The 12,124-nt window shown below is 41.9% G+C and overlaps 1 pseudogene across 1 annotated transcript; it reads right to left on the bottom strand.

Annotated features, from left to right (window-relative positions):
* Positions 1 to 388: 388 nt before the first annotated feature.
* Positions 389 to 10,744, bottom strand: LOC149217979 ((-)-alpha-pinene synthase 1, chloroplastic-like; annotated as a pseudogene). Its single transcript, XR_016248601.1, has 11 exons — positions 10,459 to 10,744; positions 10,167 to 10,357; positions 9,409 to 9,521; positions 9,008 to 9,232; positions 8,854 to 8,932; positions 8,008 to 8,106; positions 7,690 to 7,905; positions 7,492 to 7,598; positions 1,609 to 1,640; positions 1,269 to 1,517; positions 389 to 729 (listed from the first exon to the last, which is right to left on the bottom strand). The product of XR_016248601.1 is annotated as a (-)-alpha-pinene synthase 1, chloroplastic-like (transcript).
* Between the last annotated feature and the right edge of the window lie 1,380 nt (positions 10,745 to 12,124).

Here is a 12,124-nt window from a genome sequence, read left to right as displayed (position 1 = left end):
AACAAAATAATGACAGTTTTATGTAATAACTTATCCAGCCTAATTCAAAAATATTCACTATTATTAAATATTGTAAATTCAACATTGTAATGTTCACTCTTATTAAATATGTAATTATTTAAGTTTATTACTACTTGTAATCTGTTGTGATCCCATGCTTTCAATGCCAAGAATTACAGCTTTAGATTTAACGATATAATGACAGTTTGATGTAATGACCTATCAATACTGTAAATCTGGGAGAAGGCTATGCGAAACAATAAGCACTGAGATAAATGCAGTTGCGTTAAAATTTACAGTAATATGTGAGCATATAAAATATTAATTGTTTGGCCATCCAGGATATCTTACCCACTACATAGCTTGAACAGTAAAATCATAGACCTAAGTTAGCTAACCTAAACAGAGTATCAACTTTTTGTAAATTCTAGATTTGGTTATAAAGGCACGGGTTCAAGGAGGGTTCTCATCACCAAACTCTTTGTTTCAACGCTGGAAACGCTGTAGCCATCTCGGTATTTGTAACCGTAATGGAAAGCTCTGGTAATGTCAAAAGTAATTTTCTTGGAAAGCTCTGGTAATGGGTTTGAGAAGCTCCCAATTTAATTCTTTAATTACGCCACTGATCATGACGTTGAGATGATTAAGAGCATCTTCCTCTGTTGCTCCAGGATTGTCTTTCATATAACAAGATATACACGAGGTTTCTTCCCCACGAGCCCTGTCCTCCTGTGATCACCATGCCCATACAATTACTATACAGTTTAAAAACAAAACAAAAATTAACCGTAGCTTTTAATAAAGATTTATGGTAATTGTTTTAAATTTTCTGGAATTTCATAGGTGGAAGAAGGGTGGAAAAAGGTTGGACCCTCTAATTTATTCCAAATATTAAAATAATTGATTTTAATTTCAACTTTATTTCTATTTATCACATTTCAAAATATTTTCAAAATTTACTATTAGAATATATAACAAAATATTTTCAAAATTTACTATTGAATATATAACAACCACTTTATTTAATAACATCTAACAACCATATTATCTAATAATATCACTTATCACTTTTTAATCTAAAAATAATACATGCCAAATCATTAAACAATCATTTTACCTGGTAACATTTAACAACCACATTACCTAAAAACATCACTTATCACTTTTTAATCTAAAAATAATACATACCAAAACATTAAACGGGATTCTAATCTACCAAATTTCAAAATATTCTCAAAATTTAGGATCACATGAGAATAGCACGTTACCTGATAACATCGGGTATCACCTCGTAATCGAAGTATGGCACATGCCAAGTCATTGAGGTTGAATGGAAAGTCAACTTCCTTGAGGATGTGAGGAGGAAAGGGGATGTCCATCGTCAGCATGGGTTGCAATGCCGATACGCGATGGCCAGAGCTAACTTTCCCGTTCTCCAAGTATTCCTCGAACGTTGGCAGATAACCAGTGGCGATCCACTTTGCTTCTTGCATATAAGAATCAAGATAATCCTCCCACTGCACACACGCAAACAGAGGCAAATTCACTAATAACTACCGAGTGAAATACGTGGGCGATTCATAAAGAAATAAATGTATGCGGCCATACAGCCTGTCGAGCATAGTTGAGAGTGTCTTGGCCTTGAGTGTAGCGACCTGCGGCTCTGCACCGACGCGCGGTGTAGCGACCTGCGGCTCTGCCCAGGGGCGCGCCCCATCTCCTCGCAAAAATAACCAAGTACCAAAGTCACCATCGCATATGAGCGCGCGGAGTATATATGAGTTATGGGCGTGCGAGTGTGTTTATATGCGGTGGGAGGCTGAGCGATGAATATAACCCAAGCCGACATGTAAAACATGGGCGAGGGGTGTTCATCGTTACACTTATAACGTCGGCTTGGATGGATAGACGCACCATTGGAGCGTATATACATGGACGAGCTGAGACTCATTTGGACAGCAATTGGACATCGCTCTCATCGCACAAGAAGTAATGCGCACTTGGGTAAAAGGTGCAGCAGTCGAAGGTCGAGTGGATGAGCGCGCCGAGCCGGGCGACAGACGGGCGAAGGTCGAGTTGACGGTCTAACTGCGGTGCGCACAGCGCCCGCGTTCTGTCGCATTGGTGACCGAGTTGTGGTCGGGTGTGGGCCGGGCACGGGGTGCGCCCGTCCGCCCAACGTCGGGCTCGTGTGACTGTATATATATATATATTGGCACGGAGAGTTGGCGGTGAGGCGTGCACGAGGTGTGCCTAACGACGGTTTCGTGTAGCTGAACGGTATATCGGCAAGGTGTGTTGGCGGTGAGTTGTGCACGGGGTGCGCCAGCCCGCCAACGTTGGTTCGTGCAGCCGGTCATCATATAGAGTGTTGGCGGTGGGTCGTGCACGAGGTGCGCCCGCCTGCCCAACGCCGGGTTCACGCTGTTGTGTATTATATTAACTCATTGTGTGTTGGCGGTGGGTCGTGCACAGTGCGCCCGCTTGCCCAACGACACAAGGTTATATCTTGTATATTGTAACTCGGGTTTCGGTGGAGTCTCGGCGATCCGCCGTGCGGTCGTGCACGGGCGGACGCCCTCCGATTTGTAAACCTTACAATATAATAAAAAATGATTATTATCCCATTACTGTGTTGATTATCATTGTTATGTTGATTCTATTATCAAATGTTGTTAATGGTTTTCACATGTTAATGTTATAAATTCATAACGGTTATGAATTGTTAAGGCGTAGTCCGTAAAGTTGTTTAACGATGGAACATCTTAATAACTTAGGCGGTGCCGCACCCGCCCAATTAAGAAAAAAAAGAATTGGGGGCGTGACAGGTGGTATCAGAGCAAAGGTTGCTCATGACGAAGATGATATGATGAAGCCTGATAGAGCAGGGTTGCTCATGACAGGTGAAGCTGATAAGACTATGGAGAAAGCATGGATGAACCGTCTGGGGTTCGTGGACTTGATGGTACATGGCAAGACCATTCAAGCCCTGGTGGACACAGGGGCCACACATAACTTTATGACGACACGGTTAGCAAAAGAGGCTGGGCTGACGATCACCCCATCAAATATGGAGGTCAAGGCAGTGAACTCTAGAGCTAAGGTGGCGGGGTTGGTACACGATGTACCTGTGCAGATAAAAGACTGGAAAGGTCAGTTGGACTTCACGGTGATGGAGATGAATGACTTTGATATGATACTTGGGCAGGATTTCTTGAAAGGCAACAAAGCTATTGTTGTCCCTTTCTGTGATGAGGTGGTGCTGGTTGGACAGTCACAAACTTGGACTTTGCCCACTCATGGGCAAAGGAAGGAAGTCAAGGTGCAGCATGTTTCGGCACTAAGTTTGGAAAAGGCTATGAAGGACTCAAACATGGAGACATATGCGGTGATGTTCAAGGATGTTGAAGGTGATGGAGTAGGGACACCTGTTCCAGCTGAAATATCCGAGGTACTTACCAAGTATGCGGATTTGATGCCTGATGAGCTTCCAAAGAAGCTTCCACCAAGGCATGCAACCCCCGGCCAAAGCACCTTATCGATTGTCGGGACCTGAATTGGAGGAATTGAAACGCCAGTTAAAGGAGTTAACTGAGGTCGGTTTCATTAGACCTTCAAGGTCCCCTTATGGAGCTCCGGTGTTATTCCAGCGGAAGAAGGATTCGAATGAGCTACGGATGTGCTGTGATTACCGTGCATTGAACAAGCAGACGGTAAGGAACAGGTATCCTTTGCCATTGGCTGCTGATTGCTTTGACAAGCTTGCGAAAGCCCGAGTGTTTTCCAAGCTGGACTTGAGGCATGGATATTATCAAGTGCGGATAGCTGAAGGAGACGAGAAGAAGACCGCGATAGTAACAAGGTATGGTAGCTTTGAGTTCCTTGTTATGCCATTCAGGTTGTGCAATGCTCCTGCTACGTTTTGCACTTTGATGAATGATGTCCTACGACCATACTTGGATTCGTTCGTAGTAGTATACTTGGACGATATAGTGGTGTTCAGTGACAACATGGAGGATCATAAGAAACACTTAGCAATGGTATTCGAGGCACTGAGGACAAATCAGTTGTTCTTGAAGAAGTCTAAGTGTGTGTTCGCTCAGACTGAGATTCCGTTCCTTGGGCATATTGTTGGTCAAGGATGCATACGGATGGAGCCAAGCAGAGTGAAGGCAATCGAAGACTGGGTTGAACCAAAGAATGTCCATGAGATGAGGGTGTTCTTGGGCATGACCAACTACTAACGGAAGTTCGTAGAGGGGTACTCCAAGGTGACATCGGCACTAACAGACTTATTGAAGAAAGACAAGAGGTGGAGTTGGACGAGCAAATGTCAAGAGGCATTTGATGACTTGAAGAGGAGGATGGTTACAGCACGGTACTGAAGTTGCTTGACTTCGAGAGACCGTTTGAGGTACACACAGATGCTTCAGATTTTGCCATAGGAGGGGTTCTTATGCAGGATGGGCATCCAGTGGCGTATGAGAGTCGGACGCTGCAGGATAGAGAACAAAGGTATCCGGTTCATGAGAAGGAGATGACTGCCATCATCCATTGTCTTCATGTGTGGAGGCATTACCTGATTGGGAAGCCGTTTGTTGTCAAGACTGACAACATTGCAGCAAGTTATTTTGCATCACAACCGAAGCTTTCTGCAAAGCAAGCTCGTTGGCAGGACTTCTTGGTAGAATTCGACATGACTATCGAGTATAGACCGGGTAGACACAATGCGGTAGCAGATGCCCTTAGCAGGAAAGGACAACTTGCAGCATTGGAGGAGGAAGAAGACCGGGCAGCAAGGAGTAGGAGTCAAGTTCAGATGTCAGAAGAGATGCAGAATAAGATCAAGGAAAGTGTTGAAATTGATACTTTGGCACAGAATATAGTGAAGCAGGTAAAGGAGGGGAAGACATGGAAATTCTTCCTACGAGACGGGTTCTTGTTCTTTGGAAACCGACTCTATGTTCCAAAGTCATCTGGACTCAGGAGATATCTCTTAAAAGAGTGCCACGATTCTCCGTGGGCCGGTCACCCAGGGCAGCGTCGTTCTTTGGCATTGTTGGAGAGAGGATTCTTTTGGGAGAAGATGAGAGAGGATGTGGAGGAGTATGTGCATACGTGCATCATTTGTCAGCAGGACAAATCGGATACTCAAAGACAGGGAGGTCTGTTACAGCCTTTGCCGATTCCAGAGAGGCCGTGGATGAGTGTCTCAATGGACTTCATCACTCAGCTTCCACAGGTTCAGGGGTATAATGGGATTATGGTCGTGGTTGACCGTTTTTCCAAGTATGTTGTCTTTGTTCCTACAAAGATACCTTGTGGAGCCGAGCGGATAGCGGAGTTGTTCTTTAAGAACATAGTGAAGTATTGGGGGATGCCACTGAGTATTGTGTCGGATAGAGATCCACGGTTTACAGGGAGATTTTGGACCACATTGTTCAAGTTGGTCGGGACAGAATTGTTGATGAGTTCGAGTTACCATCCGCAGACAGATGGGCAGACCGAGAGGATCAACGCATTGCTGGAGGACTACTTGCGACATTATGTGACAGCTGATCAGAAGAATTGGCCCGAACTCTTGGATATTGCTCAATTTAGCTACAATATTCAAAAGAGTTCTGCGACAGGGTATAGTCCATTTGAGTTGGTGAATGGGCAGATGCCGGTTGCACCTCATACCGTAGTGACGGGAGGCTTCTTGAGAAGCCCTCATGCGAGGAGGTTCATGAAGGCTTGGGAGGAGACCTTGGAGTTAGCACGGTTACGCTTGCACGAAGCTGCAAGGAGGATGAAGAAGTATGCTGATCGTGGGAGACGGGAAGCACACTTCGATGTAGGGGACATGGTGTTTCTCAGAATTACCAGAGAGCAGTTTCAGCCAGCCAAGGGGACGGCGAGCAAACTGACACGGAAGTATGAGGGACCATTCCGAGTGAAGAAGAGAGTGGGGGAAGCTGCTTACGAGCTGGAGCTTCCACGTCATATGAACATGAAACACCCAGTTTTTCATGTGAGCCAGCTGAAGAGATGTCGACTTGATTCAGACCATCCAGAGAGAGTTGAACCGACGAGAGGACCAGCCGGGATTGTGGACAGACCGGGACTAGAGTTGGAGAAGATTGTGAGTCTCAGAACTACTGGTGTTGGTTGCCACCGACGACGGGAATTTCTTTGCAGATGGAAGGATGCACCGGAGGAGGAGAGCTGGGAGACGGAGGATTCACTTTGGAGATGGAAGGACAAGATCGCGAAGTATGACAGGAAGTTGAGGAGAAGAGCAGGAATTGTCGGGACGACAATGACTTCTGGTGGGGGAGAATGTAGCGACCTGCGGCTCTGCTCGGACGCGCGGTGTAGCGACCTGCGGCTCTGCCCGGGCGCGCGCCCCATCTCCTCGCAAAAATGACTAAGTATCAAAAACACCATCGCATATGAGCGCGCGGAGTATATATGAGTTATGGGCGTATTTATATGCGGTGGGGGCTGAGCGATGAATATAACCCAAGCCGACATGTAAAACATGGGCGAGGGGTGTTCATCGTTACACTTATAGCGTCGGCTTGGAGGGATAGACGCACCATCGGAGCGTATATACATGGACGAGCTGAGACTCATTTGGACAGCAATTGGACATCGCTCTCATCGCACAAGAAGTAATGCGCACTTGGGTAAAAGGTGCAGCAGTCGAAGGTCGAGTGGATGAGCGCGCCGAGCCGGGCGACGGACGGGCGAAGGTCGAGTTGACGGTCTAACTGCGGTGCGCACAGCGCCCGCGTTCTGTCGCATTGGTGACCGAGTTGTGGTCGGGTGTGGGCCGGGCACGGGGTGCACCCGTCCGCCCAACGTCGGGCTCGTGTGACTGTATATATATATATTGGCACGGAGAGTTGGCGGTGAGGCGTGCACGAGGTGTGCCTAACGACGGTTTCGTGTAGCTGAACGGTATATCGGCAAGGTGTGTTGGCGGTGAGTTGTGCACGGGGTGCGCCAGCCCGCCAACATTGGTTCGTGCAGCCGGTCATCATATAGAGTGTTGGCGGTGGGTCGTGCACGAGGTGCGCCCGCCTGCCCAACGCCGGGTTCACGCTGTTGTGTATTATATTAACTCGTTGTGTGTTGGCGGTGGGTCGTGCACAGTGCGCCCGCCCGCCCAACGACACAAGGTTATATCTTGTATATTGTAACTCGGGTTTCGGTGGAGTCTCGGCGGTCCGCCGTGCGGTCGTGCACGGGCGGACGCCCTCCGATTTGTAAACATTACAATATAATAAAAGATGATTATTATCCCATTAATGTGTTGATTATCATTGTTATGTTGATTCTATTATCAAATGTTGTTAATGGTTTTCACATGTTAATGTTATAAATTCATAACGGTTATGAATTGTTAATGCATAGTCCGTAAAGTTGTTTAATGATGGAACATCTTAATAACTTAGGCGGTGCCGCACCCGCCCAATTAAGAAAAAAATGAATTGGGGGCGTGACATTGAGCCTTTTGTGCCTCCGTAGACATTTCATTGACGGTGTTGTGAACCATCATGTAAATTCCTTTCATATATTGTGGAAGGCAATCTGTGGCGGACGGATCCCATCTGGTCATTATACACACAAATATTGGTCAAGTGGGTGAATGCAGAAGCAAGCAAATATTCTTCTAAAATTCTTTGGATTCATCATCACCACCTCTTAATTGCGGCTGTGAAGAGTTTGAGCTCGTCAACTGTTCCGAAGAGGTCGTACATATCGTCGAGAACAGTGATAACATGACACGCTTTCGCAAAGCCGAGTCTGAATCCAGAATGTTGAGGCTCAAACGCGATGCAGGAAGCCAAAGTGTAGTACTCCACGTGGCGATGTCGAGTGAAGTTAATCTGAGGTGAACCTGAATCATTCCACCATCTGCACATGCAAATTTCAAGGATTTTACTTTATTGGACTACTAAAACCATTTCTTGTTTTCCATTGTAAGGAAGAAGGACTCATCCACACATTTCGCATCACCTCAAGAGGGACTCTAAATCTGTCTTCTGTATGGATTGAAAGATGTTGAACTCCAGTTTCGCAAGTTCTAAGAGTTTCTCCGTCTTCCTATTTGACTCCCTGTATCCGTTAGAAATACATCGACACTGAATTGTTAGAAACCCAAAGCCAAAAGAAGAAAATGTTTTACAAGTTTGTTTTACACATTAAGGATCACAGGAATCCTATCTCTAGTCTTTTCCGTGTTTTTAATTTTTAATTTTTATTTTTTAATCTCCCTTTTATTTATATATCTTCTCAATTACATATTCAAATAGATATATTGAACATCAATATTAAAATATTTTTATTTTATATTTATTTATTTTATTTTCATTAAAAAAGAATAAGAATAAAAATTGTTTTTATTATATTTTAGAATAAGAAGTATCAAAAAGATGTTATAAGGTTATGTTATGTAAATACTTTTGCTGTTTTAAATTTGATAACAATAAAAATAATAATAAAATACAATTAAAAAATAAAAATAATATTAATTATTAAAAATTTTGAACTAACTTTGATCTATGTTAACTTTGAAAATCAAATCTCTTGCAGTAAACCTATTTTAAAGTGAAAGGAGATTTAATCCATTTCAAAGTTTTCATCCTTTAAACTTTTGGTAAATCCAAAATTAAAATAAATCTAAAATAATAATATAAAATATAAAAATAATACAAAACAAATAATTTTTTATAATATAATAATAAATAGAAAAAGCAAAAAATTCTTTTATAATTTTTTAAAACTTGATTGTAATGAAACCATACTTTCAACAAAATAATAAAAAATTTAGCAAAACATTATCAAACAGTCAACTAGCCATACATATTCTTAGTGTCCTGTCCGAAGACGTCGATGTAATTCCTTGCTTCGAATCGCGGCAAATTTGTGTGCCAACCATGTTTCCATCTGCAAATTGAAACAGTAAAAGATATAACGAAACAAACAAAAGTGGTCTCATGTGTGAATGAATGAGCAGGTATAATAGTGATCACCTCTCGTGAAAGACTGCAGTCCGGAATCTTTTGCAGAGTTTCCTTTAAATATTTCTCTGAGAAGCTTTCTGCCTCTTCCATAACTTTCTCACCGGGAAAGGCAATGAGGGAAGCCCGATATAAATTGACAATGCTTCTTATCTCTTCCTCTGTCTCCCTGGGACATGATACAAACTGCCCAATTTGGTTTCTGAAATGTTTCAAAACCTCTGAAATAAAAATAAAATGATTATTAATGTTCACTAAGATTTAAGTAGTTTAATGAAAGATAAACAATTACTTGAAATTAATCAGTAAAAACAATGATTTATCGAAACTATTTTCCCAAAACATTAAAATTAATGTTACAAGATCACAATATTTCGACTGCGACGTGAGTAAATACCTGCAGAAACAGGGTATCCGTGTAATCGAAGAGTTCGAAAGCCCAAGGCAGTTGAATTGAGATTAGTAATAATACTTTTTGTCCCACATCCAATGCCTTTTTCGCTCCAGTAACTGCACTCCAAACATCATGTTCAGTTCAGTTCAGTACAGTATGTTCAGTTTAGTAAGGGGCAATACAGTGTATTTACTAGATTTAAAACAAAAAATCTAACATGACATGTACGTCCCCGTGTGAATTTCAATTCTGTTGGTTATGCCTTGGTGATTGGTATAGCAATACTCATTCTGCCCATCGTTGCAAGCAATATAGGTCTGAGGCTGCAACATCAGGAAGACATGATGGGAATCAATCGACCAATCCGGTCTCAGATAGATTGGAATTTTATGCGAGAAGATGGAAGGCAAATGAAAAGTCAGAGGAAAAGGCGTTATCTGATCTGCAGGGTGTGCGAGAGGTAGAGATTAAAAGATTGAATGAGTGTAAACAGACGAGAATGAGTCGATCTGGTTTAACAGAGTTCAAATGTGTGGTAGATGCATGGTTGCAGATAGCAGAATGCAGGCACATGCTTAAATGGACATATGCATATGGCTATTATTTAACCCCCTCCAGGTTACCATTAATATAATTTACTAGATTTAAAACAAAAAATCTAACCAAACCAATATGATTTACCATAGTCCATATGAATTAATTAAATGTATTTCATATTCAAAACATACATAAATAAATAAATAAAGTTTACAGTGAATGACCTGTAAACATAATCAAGCGCTGATTTGATCTCATTTTTGAAATGCCTATCGATCCCCAAACGTTCAACGTTATCGACCATCCAAAGGCGTTGAATGACATCACTTAATTCTCCATCTTCCAATGACATCGAATTGAATATGTTCCTTACTTCATCAATCAGTCTCTCAGCACGTTCACGGTAAGCGAGTTCCTAAGTATATGTAAATCGGAGGAGATAATAATATTATTGTATGTATTCTAATTAAGGATCAAAATATTATGCACAAGTAGCATAGATATAAAGCGAATTACCCCATAAGGCGTTGACAGAAACTGTATGACATCATCGTTCCAGAGGTTGGAATGATAACCGCCGGTGCGTCTTTGTATATCATCATCAGATGCAAGTACGGTACTCAGACTCATGGACGGCCTGGCAAATTTCCATCGCCTCGGCATTCCAAGAATCCGGATTGTTTTGCAGAAAGGGTTAAGCTTATGAGTACAACTACTCAAGGGTTTCTGCAGGCACACACACGATTTGGAAGCCCATGGTAAGACAGATATTAAATCCATTGCTGCTACTTCAATGGACAAATAAAATTTGACGAACCAAAATCTATTCGGTTGAACCCTTCACTACCGTTCAGTTTCAGTTTATATAGAGGTTTTACGCCCACGCAGGATACCCTTTTTTTTGTTGGTTTCTCCATCATGTTCACTGTGATACCTTACCTAATCTGCGCACTTAACATCTACCATTATCCATTGAATTGTTGAATAAATTAAATGCCACTTGCCCTTTCAACCATGTACCAGGTGAAACATGCGGTTTCTCGACAAATATTTTACTAATTTTGTTCGGATTTGAATATTATTATTGTCGTGTAGATATGATGCAGTAGTACCCGAGCACTTTGATAAATCGTGTAACTTATTTTAAAGAATTATGATAGATTTATTGTCGAAGTACGGAGCACTTTGGTCAGTGGGGTTTTTTATTTTTATTTTTTATATTTTTCCTGCGAATTAGTATAGATTTATTTTAATTTCAAATTTATAAAGTGTTTAAAAAATTAAATTTTTTGGAATGGCAATATAATTTATAATTTATATTTTTAATGCAGAAATATTTATAATTTATATTTTTTAATACACAAATATTTATAATTTATATTTTTTACTGCATAAATATTTATTCTTATTTTGATTTGAGTTATCTATCTCTTTCATGAAGATGAACTATAGTAAGTGGTTCAAAACACATCGACCAAAAAAACTATATGTAATTGATTCGGGAAAAACTCAATATACAATAATATTATTAATGAAAAAATGAAATATTTTTTTTATAAATATCTAATCTCTTTTGTTGCTTTGGGGGAAAAATCGTCGTGTGGTTTGGGGGAAAAATCACGTTGATCCCACTATGAGACTTCCCTCATTTTATTTTGGATGACTGTTGTGAATCCATGTTGGATAATTGCACTAACCGTCATGAATCTATGTTGGCTAACCACACCGACCGTGCAAACAAGAAAAAGGGGTTGCGTCTTGGCGGTGGCTGCCAAGAGAAGGCTAAGTGGAGGCCGAGGTCTACCAAGAGAAGGCTGCTTGGAGGCCGAGGTCTGCCGAGAGAAGGCTGCTTGGAGGCCGAGGTCTGCCGAGAGAAGGCTATGACGACCCTATACGTGGTCCCTCACAGGACTGCCGTGGAGAGCGCGCAGTGTGGTGGAGACTTGCTCGGAGGCTGCGTGGAGAGGGCGCGCAGACTGCAAGGGATCAACTAGTGCTAGACGCTGTTGAAAATACCAGAAATCGGACTCACCGAGATCAGCGATTTCTATCTTTGACATAGATCTCGGGTAGATCTAACATATATTTTTTTTACTTGTCAATTTTTATTTTAATCGCCAAGATGAATAATCAAATGATTGAAGCATACTTGAATGAGAATAACAATCTCGATGGCTCCAGT

This window comes from Pinus tabuliformis, chromosome Q, assembly GCF_031772625.1.
Source record: "Pinus tabuliformis cultivar Carrire ecotype Pingquan chromosome Q, CPIR1, whole genome shotgun sequence".
NCBI classification, from domain to species: domain Eukaryota; kingdom Viridiplantae; phylum Streptophyta; class Pinopsida; order Pinales; family Pinaceae; genus Pinus; species Pinus tabuliformis.
This window is presented reverse-complemented; position numbering and strand designations above follow the sequence as displayed.